Here is a 5,867-nt window from a genome sequence, read left to right as displayed (position 1 = left end):
ATATATATATCAGTTGATTAAAGTTAAAACATGGTCTGGTTTCCACGTTTTTTATTATGGTATTTTAACATTAAAAAAATATATATTTTGTAATGCTCATAAAGTTAACTTAGCACTTTCATACATAGCGTAATCATCAAATTTCTAATGTGTTTAACTGACAGTTGAGTTCTTGACAACTTTGGTACTTTTTAGACTGCTCTTAAAAGAAATATTATGCAAATTATCAACACTTATCTCAATAATGGAAAAACAAACAACTATCCTACAGGAACTGGAAAAACAATCAACAGATAAAGATATATGTCCAAATCTACATTCAGAAATCAAGGATTTATCTGAGACCCAATCAATATATAGTTTAAGATCCGGTCATGAAAACAAAAAAAAGCTAGCCTACTAGGTGTAAAAAAATGTGTACAAAACGAATATGAAAATAAAAATTTGGGGAGAGGACTTTCAGAAAAGTCACAAGATCTGATTTTTCCCTTATAACATCAAGAAAAATGGACACATATTACTGAAATTTTATAGATGGCACAGATTACGATTATAAAGAAATTTCTGGTGAAAGTTTTTTCTGAAGGAGTGGGGAGAGGATTTCAGAAAATTCACATGATCCAAATTTTTCCCTTATAACTATAAGGAAAATGGATACTTTTGATGTAATTTTACAGAAACACCTTACGATTATAAAAAAATGTGGGAGGGGAATGTTTTCTGAAGGGGTGGGGACTGTTGGAAAGTTCACACGATCCATTTTTTCCCCAGATAACTTTCAGGATCTAGTTTAGTGCCTGGTCACCAAAACAACAAAAAGACAGTCTAATAGGTATACAAAAAAGTGTAGAAAACGAATAAGAAAACAAAAATTTATGCAAACAAATGAGGGTGTGGTGGTGGAGAGAGGACTTTCAGAAAATTCACATGATCTGATTTTTTCCCCTCATAACTTTCAGAAAAATGGATGTCTTTTACTGAAATTTTACACAGAAACACCTTTCAAACAGCATAGATTACGATTATAAAGAAATTTGTGGGTAAAATGTTTTCCAAAGGGGCGGGGAGAGGACTGTTGGAAAGTTCACACTATCCATTTTTTCCATAACTTTCAGGATCTAGTTTAGCGCCTGGTCACCAAAACGTAAAAAAACAGTGTACTAGATGTAGAAAATGTGTAGAAAATGAATATGAAAGCAAAAATTTGCACAAAGGAACAGGGGTGGGTGGGGAGAGTACTTTCAGAAAATTCACCCAATACGATATTTTCCCCCCATAACTTTCAGGAAAATGGATAGCTTTTGATAAAATTTTACAGAAACACCTTTCAAATGGCATAGATTATGATTATAAAGAAACTTGTGGGGAAAATGTTTCCCTGAAAGTTATGTGGGAAAAAATCGGATCATGTGAATTTTCCAAAAGTCCTCTCAACACCCACCACCCATTCGTTAGCACAAATTTTTGTTTTCATATTCATTTTCTACATGTCTTTGTAGACCTAGTACAATGGGTTTTTTTGTCGTTTTGGTGACCAGGCGCTAAACTAGATCCTGAAAGTTATGAGGGAAAAAAAATGGAACTTTCTGACCATCCTCTCTCCACCCCTTCAGAAAATATTTTCCCCAGAAATTTCTTTATAATCATAATCTGTGCCATTTAAACAGAATTTCTATAAAATTTCAGTAATATATATATATCCATTTTCCATAAAGTTATGAGAGAAAAATTGGATCATGTGAATTTTCCAAAAGTCCTCTCCCCACCCCACCCCGTTCGTTCGCACAAATGTTTGATTTGTATTCATTTTCTACACATTTTTTTTTACAGCTAGTAGGCTGATTTTTTTTCCTGTTTTTGTGACAGAGACTTAAGCTGTATATTGACCGAGACCCTATCAGAAGTGGTAAAATCTCCAAGAGAAAGTCTAACACAGCCATCATGGATACAAAAGCTTAACAAAAATTTAGAAAACGAAACCTATAGAAAAAGAAAACAAATTTGGTTGACATGTAAAGGGAATTTTTGGAAGGCATACAAATGTAAAATACATGCTGAGATATACACATATTAGATTGAGTCAGATATACCCATACTTCCCCGTAAATTCTTAATTAAAGAAATTATAGAACTGAAGGAGGAAACAAAACTAAGATGGGTGCTGACTATGTCAAAAGTGAAGAAAGACATCTCTATTAATCTAAATAAAGAGTCTCGATTCAAGACAAAATATGAAACAGTAGACAATGAAATTATCAAGGCAATATCGAAAATAGCCACAGGAAACAAAGCTGAGAAAATGAAAGAGATGTGGGTTAAAGATATTACAAAAGAAGAAAGTAAATGAAGACATTTATAGCAAAAGAAACAATTGTTCTTTGATAAATATGCTAAAAACTATAGTAATGACACCTCAGTACCACATAAAAGAAATATAAAAAAGCAACCTAACCAACACAACATATGCAAAAACACTTGGCAACAAAAACAGTCAACCACAAGGAACTACAGTAAGAACTTTTTATCATTAAAATATACAAAGAAACACCAATACATGTAACATACAAGAATATCATAAACAAAATAAACATTTCTTAGATCAAAACATTAGTAAACAAAACAATTATTCATTTGATCAAAATATGAGAGGAAGTAAAACTGGGAAGAAATCACATTCAAGACCTCAACAAAAATAGCCTATTAGAAACAACAAAAACCAAATAAATAGACTGTCAAATAAATCCCAAAAATTCTTTTCACAAACTGAAAATATAAATAATATGCCCATACCTAGAAACAAGAGAAAAACATACCTGACCAAACACCACAACCAAAGTACAAAGCTTGCCAGAGGAAAGATGTTGATAATAGAAGAAATAATAGACAAAAAGAAATCGATCTTTTAAGATCAGGACAGCAAACACCAAAGAAAGAAAAATTCCAAGAAGAAACAACTGTGAAACAATTGATAGGATAGATCCTAAAATTATTAATCTGTCAAAAAGAAATATAGACAGTGACAAACTTTGATTATTGATGAAAGGACTAAAATTTACACCTACACCTACAGTCAACCATCAGGAATTGGAGGAAGATATCAAAAACTTCTATTGGAAACTACGACTTGTGGAGTTTTTTACTGATAAAAATAAAGAGAATGACGAATCCTTGGTGAAAAATGAAACAAAATTTAAACATCTAGATCAGTTCATTGACATCCTCTCCAGATTCCCACTGAAGCATAATATCAATGTCAGACATTTCAAACATTTCAAAACTAGAAAAGTCTGCCCTTATACGTTGTCAAATGACAACACAATTGTCATCAAACAAGCAGACAAAGGGGTGCCATTATTATAATGGATACAGAATATTACCAGAATCTAGCTGAAGATCATTTAAAAGATACAACGTTCTACCATGAAATACCCTCAAATATTGAACACCACATTATGAAGAAATTCAATTATTTAGTTTCACAACATTATAACTCCCTCACTTCTAATGAAAGGGACTATATTACCAATTTCGAATTGAAATCCAACAACTTCTATGACTTACCCAAAATACATAAGTCAAAAGAAATACAGAACACTATAAAGGAACAAGGTTGTGAATTTATAAAACTACCACAACCAAAGGATTTTAAACTAAGACTCATTATAGTTGGTCTGGCCTGTCCTACACATTGTCTGAGCAACCTCTTGACATTATCCTAAAACCACTATGTAGTCACATACTCAGTTTCATTCAAGATGACATTGACTTCCTGTCATATCTGCCCAAAACAACAGAACCCCATTCACTGCTAGTTAGTTTTGATGTAACAAACTTATATACAAACATTCCACATGATTTGGGACTTACTGTCATAAAATATCCTGAGTAGATATACTATAATCTTCATGGTCAGCCTCATTCTCAAAAACAATACATTCCTTTTCAACGGAAAAAAACTACCTCCAAATTTGAAGCACAGCTATGGGGACGCAATTTGCTCCAGTCTTTGCAAACTCAGTATTGGGAACAAAACCTATATAAAGAAATTGAAGAGAACTACATCAGGTGGGACAGGATGAAGGAGTGATTGAAGTTTGTATAATTTAGTGTGAGCAAGAAAAGTCATGGAGAAAGCAGTTGAGATGGAGAATGAAATGTATATGCATATATATATATATATATATATATATATATATATATATATGTAGTATATAGATCCAATGGAGGTAGAATCAACAAAAAAAAAATATTCCATCCAATGAGAGATAAATATCAGTTTAATACACAACCAAAAGAGCTACTAATAGTTTCACGCCTTTATGATACTTGAACAGACATATTTATAAAATGCAGCATGTACCTCCAAGCAATCTTTCAGGCTCTGTTTAGGCATTATATAAATTTTAAAATGCAAGGATGCTGGACAATACCTAATATTGCCAGTTCATAGTTAGATTCAACAATAGAAAATTATACAGTCCATCCTCTAATCATAAGACCCTTGGATTTAATAATCTAAATAATAGCATAAATCAACTGGGATCTAATCTTCAGAACAATAATGTACATCTTAACCCAACAATAACCCTAACTTATCTAATCAAGTAAATAAACTCTGTAATTGTATAAATAAATCCTTGTGTTCACTTGTTGCACATTGCCTAAGTAACAATGTAGTACATAAATGTTCTGTAAAAGCACTAGGAAATGTCTACGCTTATATTTGGACTACCTCAAATAAATATACATGTAGGTATTATAACCATACTTTGTAGCTTTAGGGATAGTAATGAAGCTAACTTCACATCTTTAGCTAGTTTTCTATGGATGTTTACTGATAAAAGAATCCAGTATAAAATTTTGTGGTCCAGTATATGCAAAACACAACTGTATAAAGGTAATAATGATATTTGCAATTTATGCATATAGGAGTGTACCACATGTCCTTCCTATACAATGCAAAACATTAGTGTAATAGCTTCCTCTAAATGCACAGTTAATACCTTATAGCTATATCACCTTTGATTGGTATAATCACTATCTCCCTTATTTCTGCATTTTTACCTTATTCTACCTTACTTAGTCTATCTAATCATAGTTCAACTGAGCTGATTTCAATCAGCAGTTTTGCATTATCACATTTAGGGAATAATGATATATAAAAAAACTTTAATTGGTGGATATCTTTAATCTTTAATATATCAACTAAGCTGTAAATCAGTTTATAAGATGTCCATATATGTGCCATTGATCTTCCTTATATCTTTATTTGTAACTAAGCTACCAGCATGTAATCTAGTGCTATATTAATGGTACTAGTTTACAATAAAAGTAGCTCCTTTGAATTTATTCTAGATCTGTTTCCCATACTTTATTTTACCTTATTCTATTTTATTTGGATATTTTCAGTTTGGCGCCCAATTATAGAAAATTCAAAGTTTATTGAAGATTTGAAAATTTGGTACATTAATGTAGTTTTCCAAGCTAAATCTCAGGAGATATTTCACTTTGACCAGAAAACATTTTTTAAAAAAGTTATAGAGGTTTAAAGTTTGATCATTTTCACCCAGTCAGAAAACAGGATTTGGAAGCTGTCATTTTATGCATGATGTGTCTTAATATGAAACTTTAAATAAATCACTTATGAATTTGTGTTGCAAGATTCCTGATATGAAATCGTGTGTTGAAACAGATATTGTTGTATTTCAGGATGATCATTTTTTTTTTTTTGCTAAATAAACACACACACAATATATTCATTCTTCACTCATTTATTACTGTTCTTATTCTAACTCATGTCCATTGTCCAGAAATCTTTCGTCACACATCTGTGACCTCTTTAGTGACACTTTCCATCTTCATGTATG

The 5,867-nt window shown here is 31.6% G+C and overlaps 1 protein-coding gene across 5 annotated transcripts in view; it reads right to left on the bottom strand.

Annotated features, from left to right (window-relative positions):
* The window catches only part of LOC106869322 (MATH and LRR domain-containing protein PFE0570w-like), a 101,403-nt gene that overhangs the window by 40,459 nt on the left and 55,077 nt on the right, over window positions 1-5,867 (bottom strand). For 2 of the 5 annotated variants that reach the window (XM_052972391.1, XM_052972393.1), the window contains exon 2: window positions 3,868-4,033. The exons of the other annotated variants lie outside the window; for them this stretch is intronic. The gene's annotated coding sequence lies outside the window, so the exon portion shown is untranslated. The remainder of the gene's footprint in view (window positions 1-3,867; window positions 4,034-5,867) is intronic. 5 annotated transcript variants of the gene reach the window in all.

This window comes from Octopus bimaculoides, chromosome 13, assembly GCF_001194135.2.
Source record: "Octopus bimaculoides isolate UCB-OBI-ISO-001 chromosome 13, ASM119413v2, whole genome shotgun sequence".
Lineage (NCBI taxonomy): Eukaryota > Metazoa > Mollusca > Cephalopoda > Octopoda > Octopodidae > Octopus > Octopus bimaculoides.
Note: the sequence above shows the minus strand (reverse complement) of the source record. Positions and strands in the feature narration are given on the sequence as shown.